This window comes from Lycium barbarum, chromosome 12, assembly GCF_019175385.1.
Source record: "Lycium barbarum isolate Lr01 chromosome 12, ASM1917538v2, whole genome shotgun sequence".
NCBI classification, from domain to species: domain Eukaryota; kingdom Viridiplantae; phylum Streptophyta; class Magnoliopsida; order Solanales; family Solanaceae; genus Lycium; species Lycium barbarum.
Window position 1 is genome coordinate 35,947,742 of NC_083348.1, and position 19,039 is coordinate 35,966,780.

Here is a 19,039-nt window from a genome sequence, read left to right on the forward strand (position 1 = left end):
TTTAACATTCGAACATATAAAAGGAAAATATAATAACCTAGAAAACCAATTAAGTAGATTAAAAATCACATCTAACTGATTTTCTATTTGAACAGCATGAGACCATCAAGTTCTCAGACAGCAGACAAAGGAAAAGGCATAGCCTCAACCTAAGACAATTACAGACAAAAGGTACTAGGTAATCTTCATTTTAGACCTACATCTACATTAGACAAAAACGCCTTAGAAAAAATACATTTTGGGAACAATAATTTAGTCTTTTTTCTGCCATCTAATTTAACTTTTAAGGTATTACCAGAATATGTAATAGACAAATAACAGACATGTTTAGTAGACAATTTATGGATATCACATAACAAAAAGGACTCTAGTCATTTCGTAGCCACTTTAAATGCACTTTGTCAGTACTTTACAGACAAAAATCTAGATAACAAATTTAAATTTTATGTTGCAATCCATGGTAGAACTAATGGTATTTTCCAGACCTGGATAGAAGTTTTAGATTCTATAAAAGATATAAGAAAACCTCTTTTTAAAGGCTTTAATGATTTCACTGAGGCATTAGACTATGCTAGAGGAGTGTTGAGTCCAAACTATTATATTTCTCCAGCTCTCACACAAAATCCAGATAGAACCCCTCAGTACAATATACAAAAAGACACAAACAAGGTGATTTTTTGCGATCACTGCTCTACTATGACTGAGACCGTCAGAAGACTTAACCAGCAGAAAGAGACACTCATCCAAGAAAAAATGAAACTCTTGGAACAAGCAAGACTGTTGGAACAAAGACTACAAGCAGTTAAGTTCGAATTAGTGCAATCCCAGAGTTCTCCATCTCAGAAAAAATGGATGAGACGGGTGTGCATTCCCCAATGAATGCAAATAGATCCACTGTATCGGATAAAGATACAGCTAGTCCGGTTCAAACAGTAGCCGGTAAAGACTCATCAAATCCGTTGATGGCTGTCACTTTGCCAAAAAGTGAAGATGAGGGATGTCCATCTCTCCAGACAAGACGAAGACTACCAAAAGACACTGACGCAAGGAGCTACTTCTACCAAGAAAAGCATACTTCCAAAAAAGAAAAAAAATGACAACATAGAAAGTATAGTTAAAGAGACTTTGGAAAGATTTTTCCAAACAAAAGCATAACAAGACAAGCATATAATCAAGAACCCTAGTCCAGAATTATCTCCAAGTCCAAGGATGTCTCCAGTCAATAGTTCAGAAGAGGAGATATGGTAAATTTCCAGAATAGTGCATTTCAAGATTCACAAGACCCAAACGAAGACGATTCGGGAATGAGTTTTGATTCTATTGCACTACACAATTTAGACACTTATATATATATATATATATATATAACAAAAGGCTATAAGATTCGTTGAACAAAAGCAACGGCTAGAAGACAATTGCAGAAAAAGAGAGTTTTATTAAAAGTAACTTTTATAAAGCAGCCACAGTAAATGGACAGATCAGCTAACAGACAAGTGAATAAAGTTTTCTTTTAAAAAAGTTCACGTGACGATGGGGCCCAAAGAGCACCCGGCTGAAATCAAAAGATTCTTCAGCATTTTGAAATCCGGAGTTAAAGTCAAAGCGAGAAGATTTTTGGAACCTAAGACTCATCTAAGACTATATGAGAAGACCTTTATCTGCTAGAAGAAGAAAGCAAGCACTTGTACTACTATTAGCCAAGAGTTAATGAGACAATACCGTTTTGCTAAATATATAAGTTTTCACTATCGCATGATCTACATTACTCAGAGAAGACTAGTAAACCTTAAAAGCTCAAGAAAGTTCCTTATCGAACACATTAACTATTTACACACAGCTTATAGAGAAGAGCTAAATAATAATACAACAGTATTAAGTTTTCAAAATAATCTCCTTTGGGAAATCCATTTTACCAACAACGAAATATTTAGAACTGAAGACTATATTAGACAGCTAGAACAAAAAGTAAAGTTTATGCCTTTAGGTTAATAGGTGCAAGATCATTATTTAGAAGTCAAACAAGAATTAAATAACCTATACCCGAAATATATTAAATTAAGTAGGACCAAACAAAACCAGATAAGACTACAAGAAATAATAGATATAATATCAGGATTGGAGTATAAGTTACTAGGATATATAAAATCTAGAAAGACCTCAAAAAACCAAAAGCGATTTAGACCATATTAATTGTATGAGAACTCTACCCTTTGTTAGACAAATAGTCATCAATCATTGGTATTTATATAGAGATATCGAGAAAAGAAGAGAATATAGGCAAGTAGAAAGAGCGTTAAGTGCATATTTAAAAATAATAAATTCAGAAACATTATCATCACTAATAAACAATAGACTCTTACAAAGTCAGATTAATGAAGAGACAATCTCTGCTATAACGTAAGAATTACAAGGTATAAGAGAAGATATAGAAAGACTTACAACTAGTATAGAGTACCAAAAGAAAGTCTGTAAAAGAAAGATTCTGTTAGGGTAATAAATAAAGCTAGAAAAAATAGATACATTAAAAAAATCTTGAATACTTAGACTTAAGAATATACCCAGAAAAGAAATATAGAGCATTAAAAGATCATAGTATTATAAAGTGTAATTTCAGTAACGGAGACCATATCACTACTAAAAAACCAGCGTTTAGTGACGGAATATTAGCGACAGACCATATTCTGTCGCTAATTAACAACGGATTAGCTACGGAATGCTCATTTTGTCGCGAGAAAAGCAACTAAAATTTTATCTCATTATATAGCGACGGATTAGCAACAAAAACTGAATTTCGTCATTAATTATTAGCGCGAAATTTTGGCGCCTTAAATTTCACTACAGATTTGGCAACAGAAGAGGCGCGACAAATTTTATTTTTATGTAGTGACGGATTCAGCAACGGAAAATGCATCGCCAGACCTTTCAATTTTTCTCCAAAAAATATATATTCGCAGCAACGGAAAAATTCGTTACAATATTAATTATTAAAAGAAGTTAATGTATTATTTAGCGACGGAATATAAAATCCGTCACTAGTCCGTCGTTAAATATTAAAAAAAAAGATATATCCTAGGGTACTCATTTATTTCCTCTCACTTCAAACACACCCAACACAGATAGAGAGAGAGAGCGCACAATATAGAGAGAGACAATGTGCGAAATTGTGAATTTAGATCAAAATAATGTGAATCTAGGTTTCTATTGTGTTTTTTTCTTCTTTTGCTGCATCTTTTATCTAAAGGACATGTATGTTTTGTTTTTTTTTTTATGTTTTATGGGAAATTTCTTTCTTTTTTATCTCTTTCTTTGTGTTTTCTGACATTATATCTGAAATATAAGTTAAGAAATCTGTGTTTTTTTGGTTATTATCTAAATGACAGAGCTTCGTTAAGTGTTTTCTTGCTAAAATCGAAGTTGGGTGTCTTGAAAAACTGTTGGGTTTATAATTTATTTGAAGGTTAAGTGTTGGAAATCTCTATTTGGGCCAAAATCTGATGAAAATGGAAATTCGACCTTTGTTTGTGCTAAACCTTGTAGGGTAATATTATTTGGTGCTTAAAGTTTGTTTTAATTCGTTGCATGTCGAGAAAAAGCTTGAAGAACTCAACATTCTTTATATTCTGTGATTGGAAATCAGTGTTAGTGAACTGGGTTTCTTACTCGATTCTTAAAACTCATCTTATTCACATCTAAATATTGTTATGATAGTGGCATTGATTGAATATTTTAAGATTTTGCTGTACTTTTTTCTCTTGTTCTTTGTTTATTTTCTAAGCCCTTTTTCTTGACTGGTAAGAATTCATTCTCTTTTAAAATTTTACTATGTTTGGTGCATTCTAGTGTGGATGTAAATTGAAAGTTTTTTTTTTTGTGAGAATTAAAATTGGGGAAAAAGAATTTCGTTGGTGCTAGAATCTTAGTTTGGTTTTGCTGAAATTTTGTGTTTCAGTTAGATCTGTGATTGATCTTTTCTTCATTTTGTAGTTTTCCATTGTATAGCAAGTGCAAAATAATTCACCAGGAGGAAGATTAAGGTTTCCAAAAGAATCATGCATGTCAACTAATTTTTTTTTTTAATTAAAGTCCACTAGGCATTTTGGTGCCTAGGGCTAATTTTATAAATTTTTCTCAAAGCAAATCCAAAAGTTATTTACAGGTGCCATTATCCCATAAGTTTGCTTTACCAGTTGTTCAACCTATATCAGCTACAGATATAACTAAGAGATTTTCTAAAGATTTGAAGCATAGTTTGGAATCAACTATGTCTCCCACATCTGTTATATCTTTTCAGAGGGTGGATGAAGACGATTCCGCTAGTAAAGAACTAGCTTTAGGCTCAGAAACTACATTGTACGCAAGTTCTGTTACTGCACTTGATGATAGAGTCCATAGTAATAGGTGTAATGGTGGTCAGTCCAGTAGTTCTAGCCCATTGGAGAGGTGTAATGGTGATGAGCGTGTAGGTGAATTTTCTGGTTTAATCAATGAATCCACTGACTTGGCATCTACCTCCATTAGTCGTGATCATTCACATGAATTGCTGGGAAGGGTGGGGAGTAGTTCTGGTACTTTTAGATTTTCGAGTAGTTTTGAGAAATCAAGAGACTTGTCAAGGAGTAGTCACAATTTGAGGGCTTCAACTGGTCGTAAAGACAGAAGCTTGGAGCTCAATGATTTAAGCCAACCATATTGGGCGTCGAATGAGTCAATTTTGAGTCTTGATTATCCGTCTTCTCGTGTATCTTCACATAAATATGGGGATAGCTTTAATGAAACTAGTTGTGATGTTAAACGAGCACCTGTTGTGACTTTCTGTGATATTGAGTCAGAGGATGAAGATATTAATGAAGATGTTAGTGGTGCCGAGCCTGAGGTCATCCGACCAAAGAAATAACCTGCAGTTAAGGTGAAAAAAGGGGTATGTTATCGTTATTGTAAAGGAAATAGGTTTACTGAAAAGGAGGTATGTATTGTTTGTGATGCCAAATATTGCAGTAATTGTGTGCTTAGAGCAATGGGGTCTATGCCAGAGGGAAGAAAGTGTGTCAGCTGCATCGGTTATCCGATTGATGAACCAAAGCGAGGCAACTTAGGCAAATGCTCTAGGATGCTCAAGCGACTACTAAATGATTTAGAGATTAGGCAGATCATGAAGGCGGAGAAAATGTGTGAAGTGAATCAGTTGCCATCTGAATATTTATATGTGAATGGAAGGCCTCTTTCTCCTGAAGAGCTTGTTATATTGCAGAGCTGCATAAATCCACTAAAGAAGCTGAAACCTGGGAATTACTGGTATGACAAAGTTTCTGGTCTCTGGGGAAAGGTGAGTAGAATTTCATTTTGGACATCATTTTATTCTTTTTCCTCATGATATGATTTGTACATTGAGCATTAATCTGGAAGTTTAACCGATAGTTGATTATAACAGGAAGGACAAAAACCTTCACAAATTATCACTCCTCATTTAAATGTTGGAGGTTCCATCAAGCCAAATGCTAGCAATGGAAACACTCAGGTCTATATAAATGGTCGTGAGATCACCAAATCCGAGCTACGCATGTTACAGGTTAAGTTTTTATACCTGCAAAACAAGGCTCCAGTAATAATTCACTTTTTCTGTTTTAGACTGACATTATGATTATTTATACAGTTAGCAGGAGTACAATGTGCTGGCAACCCACATTTTTGGGTGAATGAGGATGGTTCATATCAGGAAGAGGGACAAAAAAATACCAAAGGATATATATGGGGCAAGGTTAGATTTGTATGCGCGATTTGAGTTTGTATCCATTTTTCAGATTTTTCCTTTGCCTCTTTTTAGTGTAGTCCCCATAGCAATGGGCCTTGGTTTAGTGAGGTTTTTCCCTTTTGGGGATCATGGCTAGGAAATGTAAATCGTTCTTATTTATGTTCCATGATTCAGTTCCTTCTCGACTTATCCATTTCACATACTCAAACATACAGCCATGTCTGGTGCTCAGTGAAAGTATTTTATCTTTTCAGGCTGGAATGAAGCTGGTTTGTGCTGTACTCTCTCTTCCAGTGTTATAGCTCGTATCTTGTGTGTTTGGAAATTCCAAAGTCGTCGTGGAAAGTTAAGGGCGAGACCATTTTCAAAAATTATTTTAATGTACAAGTTGGTTATGGATATTATTTATGAATATTATTGTATGGAAATATTGAGAAAGGTTAAGGGTAAAAAGACAAACTCACAAAAGGGTAAAATGGTAATTTCACAAGTATTCAAGAAAATGGAAGAATTCCCTAGGAAATAAAAAAAAAAAAAAAAAAAGAGCATGTGACCATTTTATAAGTGAAGGGGGCAAAGTGTAAATATGGATGGACTAAAGTGTAAAAGGGAAGACACTTGGTCTTCTTTGACCAAGTGAGAAAAGTCAAGCAAAGAAAAGAAAAATCAAGAAAAAAGAAGAAAATTCTAGAGAGGGACCTAAGTGCAAATATAAAGGTGGTGGAGTATATATATATATTGAGAGTTCATCTTTTAGATGAAGAAAGCAAGAACAAAAAAATAAAAGAAATGAGGGGGAGCAACTCAAGGTCATTCGGCCAAGAGGATGCCAAACCCACCCCATGAAATCTTGTCCAAAAAAATTGTTTCTTCATGTATTCCTACTAAAATTATGGTCCTCTTTAACATGGTACAAGTATTGGAGCAAGAAACCCCCTCTTTGTTGCAAGCTCATGATCATAATTAAAGGAGAAGTTGAAGGAAAAAGGTAAGAATCCAATCTTCTTATATGTATTATGGATGGTTATGCATGTTGTGATGTATAGGAATGAATGAAAAGTATGGAAATGTTATGTGTTGTGTTGGCCGAATGATGTGTTGTTATGTAGAAAAGATGAAATGATTCTCTTTACTAGTTTGATGGTTGTGTTGTGAATTCCATGATGTAAAATGGATGAGGAACATGAGATCATGCATGTTGAAGTGTGGCTATGTGTGTGGTGTGGTGGCCGAATGACATAGTGTTGTGTAGAGATGGTGAGTTAATTTTTATTTAGTAATTTAATTGTTGTGTTACGGATTTCATGATGAAAAATGAGAATTTAAGGGGTTAAAAATGAAGTTGTGCCTGTTTGTGGATTATGGAAGGAGTTAGTGTGACTTTGGTGTGGTTCCTTATAATTGCATGAATAATATTGTTGATGTGTGGTGGTTATATTTCATGAATATGGAAGAAAGAAAATGTCGTTGGATTATGTAAAAAGAGCTACTAATGTTGGAATGTATGTTGAATGGAATGTTAATGTTGTCGATAAGAATTGTGGTAATGTTGATAGTTTGGCCGGGTCGAATTCCCGGGATTGTTGTTGATTAAAATTGGCCAAGTTGAACTTGGTGGGATGGCATATTTACAGGGGAAATGCTGCCGAAATTTCGGCAGACAAAGTGTTACTTCAAAGAATTAACTTCTAAAGGCTCTAATCAAGTTTTGGTAAAATGACCAATTTGTAGATTTTGGCGGATTTGGAACGTGAATTTGGAGTCGCATAAGAAGCAGAAAAGGTATGTAAGGCTTCACCCTTCCTTCTATGGCATGTCTTAGACGTAATATGTTGGATAAGAACCTCGGGGACTCTTCTACCCTCCAGAATCCGCACTTAAAGTTTCCCCTTTTTCCTTCAGTAGGATTGAATTGAAAATGTTACCAAATGTTTGAAAACTCCCTAACAGCTAGAAATTGCACCAATGAGACCCGACTACCATAAAACCCTCACAAGTAACGCCATGACATGTAATATATGTAAATTTGGTACGCCGCCTCATTTGATCCGAGGTGGGCCCACGGTTTCCCGGATTTACCTTTTTACTCCGCTTGACTTACTTTGATGCTGAAACCAAAAGAAACCTTCGATCCTTATTCCATTACCAAATGACAAGTACTGTACCTATCCCAACGAGACTACTTCCATGATAATAATGATAACGATGATGTCAGAAAGGAGGATATGTCTAAGATAAGTACGACAAGAACGATTCCATGACTAAGAGTCTTGAGCTAAGAATCTAATGTGAATGTGAAAGCGTTATACTAGTTCTTGAACCTCAATTCTATTCCTTAGCTATGACACTAGTTTCTAAAAGACTTCAAAACATATGAATTGGCGGTTATAATGTCCATGATTTCATTCTATGCTCTCTCTTAAGGATATTTTCCGTTGGTAGTCTCGCCTCAATTATCGTTCTTTCAAGGTGAGGCAAGTGACCCGATTATTCCATAATGTAATCGGAGGATTTCGACCTTACGTCACCCCGATGGACACATGACTTTCTTTGGGCTCTCATGCATGCCAATTGTATGATATATGAATATGAATGTGAATATGTATATGTATATGCATATGTATATGAGGAAGGGGAAGGGCCACTGTTATATCACCACCTGATTCAGCTGGATTTCATCCCGGACACGGGATGCCCGGACGCGGGATTATGGGAGAGCCGGATACGGCGTCTGTATTTGTGATATATATATATATATATATATATATATATATATATATATATATATATATTGGGACACCTCGGTGGGAGAGCCGATGTACTCGGCGTCTGTGAATGTAAATGAAGGACACCGTTTTCTGAAATGTTCTGTTTTCTGTATATGTAAATAAGAAACACCGTTTTCCTAAAAAAGAAACTAAGCATGCATGACATCTGCAGAAAGGCATTCCTATGTACAGGTTACATCTGTTCCAGGATAAGCTCCATATGTCTATTCCGATATTATTCATACTGTATATTCCTCTATTATGGTACTATTCATGCCTTACATACTCAGTACATTACTCGTACTGACCCCTCTTCTTCGGGGGCTGCGTTCATGCCGCGCAGGTACTCCCAGATGATTAGAAGACCTTACTGAAGATATTCCAGCGGAGATGGCGAACTCCATTTGTCCCGGGGGATTGCCAAGTCCAAGTATATGCTATGATGTTCTATTCCATGTTAGAGACTTTGCAGACAGAGTCATGGGTATTGGGTTGTCAGTCTGTAAGCGGCTCCAGCAGCCGATATGCTATTATGTTTTATGTCACGAGTCTTACATGATGTCAGAGCTTACTTATGAAAAAAAAAAAATTGGAGAGCTTACCATGTATTTTATTCTTAAGTGATTCCAGAGTCTATGTATGTAATAAGAGTTAGCGGGTTCGCTCGGCCCTAGATAAGGGGTCGGGTGCCCATCACACCCTAGTAAAGTCAGGGTGTGACATCCAGTTCCTTCAAAATCATCTAATACTTGTGGAGAGCAAGTTAATAGTGTGCTTAGTCAAGTGATACCTGATTATCTTGAGCAGAGGGCACTTAACAAACTACTTTTGATTGGATATAGTGGATCTGGTACAAGCACCGTATATAAACAGGTGATTTTCTACCTTTTTTTTAATAAAGTCATAAAATTTTATTAATGTTTGGGCAAAAAACATGCCCGTATACAAGAGGTATACCAGAATGATTTTCTACTGTTAGAAATGACTCCTTGAGCCCTTGCTCTTTGCTGTTTTAGCTAAATATAATTTATCTGATATCTCTCCATGTGAATAATGCTCTGATGACCAACTTGTTTGCTTTCTATTATCTTGTTCACAACATCCTATATTCACCTGATTTATGTTAGATTAGGGACTGTCTTCTCTTTTAAAAAGCATTAGTTATCCTCCATCATGTTCCGAGTAAGCTATTTAGAGATTCATCCTTCTTTAGTTCGGTTGTAAAGCTGAAAATTTCCTTACCTTCTCCTCCCTTGTTGTTCTTGTTCCAAATATAGCGGACTTGGAAAGAGAGAAATTTAAGACTTTTTGAAGACAAGCAATTCCATCCATAAATTTAGGATGAATTGTCTTAGTGTTTTATATTTTTGGTGTAAACAGAACTTATTGGGGGATATAGTGGATTTGATAGATTTTATAGGCAAATTGTAATGATATAGCAGACTAGTTTTAGACTAGCTTTTGACAGCTTCACCATTGCTCTTTTTATGAGCTTGTAATTACCCCTTCAGCACTTCGCTTTTGGACATGAATACAAGATGTTACCTTTATTAAAAAAAAAGTATAGCGGACATGCGGTAATCTCCCTATCCTATAGTTATTTTCCTAGATAAGAAAAAATGAACAAAAAAGAAAGGAAAAGGAATGCAGGCACCTATGCCTACTTCTTAGAGAAGAACTGTTTTTAACTTATTGCTGCATGTCTAGTATTCTATGTGAGAGCAATTAGATGATATTGGACTTTCTTTTAATGTATAAGTTAGATAATTTTGTGGCCTATTGTAATGTTGTCTTACGTAGAATTTCTCTTCCCAAAGACTTATGTTGATGCTTCTTCTATGTTGTTAACCTGACTGATAAGAAGGATCATTGCAGCTGCTAACTTGACTTGCCTTTATTACGATCTCAAAAATATTTTTATGGAGAGAATGGAAGGATGATGTAGTAGGATGTTAAAAGGATGTTGAAACATATATACTACAGAGAGGTAGAGCCGCAGAGGTGAAGAGCTGGTTAAAATTTTGTGTTTGTGGGCCAGTGAGTTTTGTAATGGTACCTCGATTTGCTAAAGTGATGCCTATTTGTTTTGTGGGTTTTTGCTCCATCTAGTAATAGTTTCTCTTCAGTTTTTTGATTTCTAAATACCGATAAAAATAGAAATGCAAACATTGAAACAATCTGACAATTATACCTGATCAAGGCTCCTGTCTACTTCACACATGTCACTGATTTTATCTTAATGGCGGTAGCATTACTTGCTTTTGTTCCTTCGAAGGTAGGTTTTGTATCAGGAAATGTTTCTATTTGGGAACATCGACTTCTTGATTCCCATTGCCCCTTGATTTTTTTCCCTATCAGATTGTCTTTGTTTAATTTGGCTTCTATCATTCATTGGTAAATTAGGCAAAACTTCTTTACAAGGATGTTCCTTTCTCGGAGGATGAGAGAGAACATAGAATTTTTGGGATAATGCTAGTACTTTAGCTGGTGAAGTTGAACAACCTCAAAAGACATTTCCTAAAGCACTTTTTTCAGCTGGGATTGTTACATGTTTTAGTTATGTTTTGCCACTTTTGGGTACTACTGGTGCTGTTCCATTGGAGCAAAGTAAATAGACTGCTGGGACTCACACAGCTGATTTCTTTTAGGATATTACTTTTGTCTTTTGTGACTGAATTATTGGGAAACGTTGTTTTTTTTAGTAGTGTCATGGCTGCCTTGAAGAACTTGATGGAGTAGTTTTTGAAAATATTTTACTATTGGTGGTGTCATGTCCACCAGCTTCTTGCTTTCTTGAATTCATGATCAACTTGATTTCGTCATCATTGATCTACAGAAATTCAACAAAAAGTTAACAAGAAGATAAATGATATCTGTTAGAGAGGGTAGTATAACACAAATTTAAACAAGATTACACTACACAAATGAATATATTTTGGAAAAATAATGAAGTAGTTAGTTTGCTGGTTAATCTTAAGTATGATGCTATATTAGTCTCAAATGAAGTCTTATATTAGCTTCTATTAATTCTTTGTACATTCCTCGTCCTTGACAAGTTACTTATTTTAAGCTAAGTTATGAATAAACATGTCCATTTCAATGATCAAAGGATATCAACAGGGACTAGTATTTTCTTATATGTTATTTTCAATCTCATTTTTACACAAAAATACAAAAAACTTCTGTTGCTAATTTTCTGAAATGAGTAACTTTTGCATAGGTTGTTGAAAAGGGTCGAGATCCAACACCAGGTGAGGTACATTTGCACGTCCATACACATGATCATGATGGAGAATCTTTTGTTGATGAGCGTGCCCGAGCTGTCCATGTAAGTTCAAAATTTTATCATTTCAGAATTAAACTAATGAAAAACTTAAGCCTTATTTGACGACTTTAGTTGATACTACAAATTGCTAAGAAAATAACTATAAAAACTAAGAACTTGAATAATGAAATGATAGTTAGCATTTGTTGATCAAAAAATGACCAAGGAACTGCTTCTGTGACTTGTGTTATTTCCATATTTCTCTGCATTTCCAGTAGCAGCACCATATCTGTACAACATTTCCAAAGTTCTGGTGGTGAAGTTCACCTAGCAGATGTAAATTTCTCTCCCACACAACTCTCTCTCTCTCTCTCTCTCTCTCTCTCTCTCTCTCTCTCTCTCTCTCTCTCTCTCTCTCTCTCTCTCTCTCTCTCTCTCTCTCTCTCTCTCTCTCTCTCTCTACACTTTTAACAGAAAACACATCTGATGGTATTATGTAATACCAACTGCCTCACTTCACTTTATAAGTTAGATTTGAATATGCTCCTTCAGATACTAATAATTCCCTTATTGTGTTTTAATGGTATTGTGTAAAGAAGTTAAAGAGTAGCCTGCAATGGATTAGGCAAATCTTGACTGTAGACTGCTTGTTCATGTGAGAACGGACAGTGAGTGAATGAATGAGAAATAGCCTGAAATTGTCCTTTTATGTGTTGTTTAGGAACTCTAATTGTCTTTATTTTCATGTTCTGTTACTTGACTATGAGACAGTGTATATATGATCACTTATATCCAAGTTGTATGAAACTCTTTTTTGTTGGTCATCATGAGACTTCCAACGAAAAATGGATAAATATCTGCTCCTTTATCTTTGGAATTCATTTTTCTTTTTATTTGGTAAAATTGAATGGTTAGTATTCTTGATGTTTTAATTTCACTACTTATTACAGGAAAGATATCAAGAAATATTACGAGAAAAATCACAGTCTCAGACTGATATTGATCAATGTGAAGCATATTACGAAGCTGCTGGGGGAACAAGGAAGAGAAGAATATATGGTCTTGGATCTCAAGCACAAAGTTATTATGGGCCGAATCTTAGCGTCAATTCTGGCTTTAATGCTTCAGCATCAGCACCACCTTCAACGTCTCAATCATCACCAACAGAAAATATGGAGGAGTTAGTGATGCGATTGATTCCTACACTGACTGAACGCTTGCTTCCTTTATTTATTGAGAAGGCACGCGGAGTGATTTCTTCACCATCACATCATCCAAATACTCCTATTGAAAATCCATCAGTTGTGACACCCATAGTGCCTCCTACTACTGCTGCTAACGTTGACGATGTTGATCCTTTAGTGTCTGATGATGATCGTAGTCCTTCACCCATGCATTAGTTTTTTATGTTATCTATTTTTTTGTTGGAAAGAACAAAATTATGCACTAACAATACTTGACGGATGTGGGTTCTTTTGATAGTTGATAGCTTGGCCTTGTCGGTATTTTGGACTTAACGATGAGGATTTCGATATCTATTTTGAATGTTTTTTGTAAATGTTATTTTATGTGAATGTCAGTTATTTTTAAGGGTATTTGTTAATTTATAATTGGTATGTTTCAACAGGTGTATTTAAAATAAATAAATAAAAAGATTTTTAGAACAAAAATATTTGTGACAGATTTGCGACGGATTTTAGTCGTTGCTAGAGGGAAAACAGTAGGCTACGGACTGCGACAAACATCGTATTGTCACTAAATGTCGGGCATAAATAATTCAAATATTTTGCAACGGATTAGCGACAAAGGTTTTCGTCGCTAATTTACTAAAACGACGAAAGGAAATATGAAATTAGTCACGGAATTCATAAAAATAGCGACAAAATATTCCGTTGCTATAATGTGGAACGGATCTCATTCGTCGCTACTCTGTCGCTAAGTTTGCTACGGATTTCATTTTTTCCGTCGCTAAGAGGTTAGCAACTCGCAAAATCGCAACAGACGACTTTCCGTTGCTAATCTGTCGCAACACATGTTTAGGGACAGATATATGCTGATTAGCGACGGAATACGTCCGTCGCTAAACGCTGTTTTTTTTTGTAGTGTATATTACATAGTGAAGACAAACAGTTGAACACATTAGTAGATTTAGTCATAAATTTTAGTGAAAAATACAAGAAAATAATAAAGACATTACTAGAATATTAGAAGTGGTAGAAGCATCCCAAACTAAGCAAAAGAAATCCTTGGAAAAATTAGAACAAAATCTCGATTACTTAAAAACATAAGAATTAGAATTAGAAAAGAAAGTCCTGACTCTAGTTAACAAATTTAATCTAGAAAAATTACCTACAAAGACGGAAATAGAAAAGTTAGTTAAAGTTATTACAGAAAAACCAAAAGAGATAGAACCAAAGACAACCCAAATAATCTCTAAAATAACGCAACAGGTAGAAGTTTTAACTAGCGATATTAAAGAATTAAAAAGGACAGTAGAAGAACTAAAAGAAATCACTATTTCGTGAGTAGATCAACCTTAGCTCAAGAAGAAGCCTCAAAATTAATAGAAAAGTCTATACCTTTACCAGCAGACTATAAAGATTATAGACCTAACGCTAAATCGGATCAAATAACACCACAACAAAATATTACTATAATTTCATTAAAGGGTGTAAGCTAGGAGAACTAACAATAGAAGAAACCGTAAGTCATTTTAAATTATGTGAAGCTCGAACTGATAATTGGGAATATAGAGTAGAATATATATACCAAAAGAAATCAGACGAATTCGATAAAATATTAGAAGATATGCAATATAGTGATGACGAAATAGAATTAGACTCAATAATAAGACAAAAAGAATTAATGGAATCTAGTGCATCCAGTTCTAGTCCATTTCAAAGAACAACAGGAGAACAATACACAGTAGACACGAGCACAGAAAATGTACCTAGAAGAAGAGTTTTTAGAACAGCAGGAGAACCTATAGACAATATAAAACCATCAGGGAAAAGAATGCCTATAGAAGAGCCTATTATTCTCCAAGAAGGAGGTAATAAAGGAAAAATATTAAATATAGCAGCTCATGATCCACAAAGATGGAATTCAGTAATAGACCTTTGGAAAGGAATAGTAGTAGCAGACTATATAAAAACTTATAATGATACAGATGCTGAAACTATGTATAAATACTTAGAAACATTTTTAGAAGAATCAGCTGAAGCTCTATGGGAAGCATATAAGGAAGATTTTCCGAAGGAATTTCAATACTTAGTATCCATGGGAGCAAATCCATACAATTTTACTAATAAAATACATACTTTAATTACTGGGGAAGATCCAAATAGTGGATTAGTAATACTACAAAGAAATGCTTTAATTAAATTAGAACAGTTAAGTATAAGTAGATGGTTTCATATTAAAAAAAAATTAAATGATTTTTTTTATTATTGTACAATTAGTGGAAATGCTTTTGACCAAGAACTAGGAAAGAAATTATTTAATAAATTACCAGGAGCTCTAGGAAGAGAAATAGAAGACAGATGGAATAAAAGAGACGGAGTAGTACAAAATCCTAATTTAAAATGGTCAATAGGACATAGAATACAACATATAATGGATATACTACAAGAAAAATGCACGCATATACAAATACAAAAATAATTAAAATAAAATGAGATGATTTTTTGTAAAAGTGTGGTATACACTACTCAGAATTATGATAAAGACAATCATAAAAAGAAAAAGTATAAGAAATACAGAACCGAATATAATAGAAAATACCCTCAATACAATAGAAAGAAATACTATCTTAGAAAATCATCAGCCAGAAAACCCTATTTAGACAGAAATAGACATATAAGAAAATATAGAACAGATAGAAATTACAAAAATAAACTGGAATGGTTTACTTGTGGAAGTGTAGAACACTTAGCAAATACATGCCCAAAAAGAATAAATAATAAGACGCGAAATTCACAACTATTGAAGATTTCCAAGAGACCTTAATAAATGTAGATGAATATATGTCAGACACAAAAAGTATATACTCTATAGTAAGTGTAGATACTGAAGAAAAAATTAAAACAGACTCATTAGACTCAGAGGCAGAAGAATTAATCAACGAGATAGGATTAGAAAAACTAGACCAAGAACCAATTCAAATGGATAATTTAGCAAATATATCAGAATACTGTAATCACGACTTCGAAAGAAATAAAGGTTTAGATAGTAATGCATATTTCTCTTGTAAATGGTTTCCTAGTAGAGATAAAAGAGCAAAATGTAAAAATTGTTTTATAGAAGGATGTATCAGGTGTATAGAAAAAGAATTTAAGACAAATATACACAAAGAAGAAAGACATAAAAAAAAATAGAAGACCCTACTATTAGTATAAGAATAATGACATTAGAAACTAGAATGAATGAATTAGAAACCAGATTATATAAATTAGAAAAAGGAAAACAAAAAGAAGCAGATAGCGAAGATGAAGAAATACGTTTATCTAATATACAACCGCTAAGAACAATACAAGAAGATTCAACAGCGGAACTAATGAGTATAGAAGACCATGGAGCCTTAGTATGTAATGAAGATAAAAAAATTTGGAACGATAAAAATACTTGCAAGAATTAAAATAGATGACTATGAATTAGAAATATTAGCATTAGTAGATTCGGGATGTACTAAATGTATAATAATTAAAAGAATAGTTTCACCAAATTTAATAAAAGTTCTAGACAAACCAGTTGCAGCCATGCAAATGGATGGAACTCATAATATATATAAACATTATGTTCATAAGGTATACATTAGCTTTATCAACAGTTGTTCAAAATTTTATAAACCTAGTTATAAAATGGATAAAATATGGGTAAGAGACTTGAATATAAATATAGACTTTGTCATCGGATTAGACTTTATGTTACTTAACAATGGAAGTTGCATGATTACAAGAGATGGAGTAATCTTTCTAAAAAAATATTACTCATACTCCAGTACAAGCTCATAAAACTGAAACTAGAATCAGACATAAGAAGATCTCTACTCCAGACCAAATAAACCTGCAAAAGAAAAAAGAGAGTTATTGTAGGGATTGTCAAGACAACAATACATGCTGTAAAAGCAAAAGAGAAATAAAGAATTTAATTCTAGAAGAAGAAGAAATACTAGACGACGATAATCTAATAGGAAACAATTATACTTTAATAGACATAGAAACAGAATTATATAATTTTAAAACAAGGATAGAAAGGATAGGAGTAATAAAAAACCAAAACGACTTGGATAATATATTAAGAATACTAGATGAAATAGAAATTATAGGAGAAAAACCTTTAAAACATTGGAAAAATAACAAAATTGTATGTAAATTAGACATAATAAATCCAGAATATATAATTAAAACAGCCTTAATAGAAGCAACTAACCAAGATGTGGAAGACTTTAAAGTACAAATAAAAGAATTATTAAATTTAGGAGTAATAAGAAAGTCTACTTCTAAACATAGATCTGTCGCATTCATGGTAAGAAATCATTGTGAAATAGTAAGAGCAAAAACTAGAATGGTAATAAATTACAAAAGACTTAATGATAACACCAGAACAGATGGATATAAATTACCAGACAAAACAGAACTAATAAATAGAATACAAAATAAAAAGATTTTTAGTAAATTTGATTGTAAATCAGGATATTGGCAAGTACGAATGCATGAAGAAAGTATAGAATGGACTGCATTTACCTGTCCTGAAGGACATTTCGAATGGTTAGTAATGCCATTTGGATTAAAGATAGCCCCACAAATTTTTCAAAGAAAGACGGATAGTATATTTGGAGACTATAAAAGATTTGTCCTAGTATATGTAGATGATATATTAGTATTTAGTAAAGACATGAAAGAACATTTAGGACACCTACAGATAGTATTTAGATTATTCGTAGAAAACGGAATAATAATTAGCAAGAAAAAGATGGAATTATGTAAAAACCATATAAACTTTTTAGGAGTAGTGCTAGGAGATGGAAAAATAAAATTGCAACCTCATATAGCTAAAAAGGGCGTAGAAATGCCAGATAAACTAGATAATGTTAAATAATTACAAAAATTCTTAGGAATGGTAAATTATGCTAGAAGTTTTATAAAAGACTTAGGAAAAATAGCTGGGACATTGTATTCAAAAACGGGATCAAATGGTCAAAAACACTTTAATACAGAAGATATTGGATTAGTACAAAAAATTAAAGAAAAAATAAACAATATTCCAGACTTAAATATGCCCCTAGAAACTGACTATTTAATTATAGAAACAGATGGAAGCTTCGAAGGATGGGGAGCAGTATTAAAGGCAAAACCAAAATAAATATAGCAATAAAAGTGAAGAACAGATATGTGCTTATCAAAGTGGCAAGTATCGAGAAAAAGGAAATATGAGTAGTATAGACGCCGAAATTTTAGCTGTAATATATGGCTTAAATAGTTTTAGACTATATATACTAAATAAACCAGAACTATTGGTACGAACAGACTGTGAAGCTATAGTCAAATTCTATCAAAAAATTAATGATAAAAATAGTAGTAGACAAAGATGGTTAAACTTCATGGATACTATTTCAATTTATAATTTAACATTCGAACATATAAAAGGAAAATATAATAACCTAGAAAACCAATTAAGTAGATTAAAAATCACATCTAACTGATTTTCTATTTGAACAACATGAGACCATCAAGTTCTCAGACAGCAGACAAAGGAAAAGGCATAGCCTCAACCTAAGACAATTACAGACAAAAGGTACTAGGTAATCTTCATTTTAGACCTACATCTGCATTAGACAAAAACGCCTTAGAAAAAATACATTTTGGGAACAATAATTTAGTCTTTTTTCTGCCATCTAATTTAACTTTTAAGGTATTACCAGAATATGTAATAGACAAATAACAGACATGTTTAGTAGACAATTTATGGATATCACATAACAAAAAGGACTCTAGTCATTTCGTAGCCACTTTAAATGCACTTTGTCAGTACTTTACAGACAAAAATCTAGATAACAAATTTAAATTTTATGTTGCAATCCATGGTAGAACTAATGGTATTTTCCAGACCTGGATAGAAGTTTTAGATTCTATAAAAGATACAAGAAAACCTCTTTTTAAAGGCTTTAATGATTTCACTGAGGCATTAGACTATGCTAGAGGAGTGTTGAGTCCAAACTATTATATTTCTCCAGCTCTCACACAAAATCCAGATAGA

General features: G+C 33.5%; 1 pseudogene; it reads left to right on the forward strand.

Moving 5' to 3' along the window:
• The first annotated feature begins 3,880 nt into the window (after window positions 1-3,880).
• Window positions 3,881-7,349, forward strand: LOC132624976 (extra-large guanine nucleotide-binding protein 1-like; annotated as a pseudogene).
• The last annotated feature ends 11,690 nt before the right edge of the window (window positions 7,350-19,039 follow it).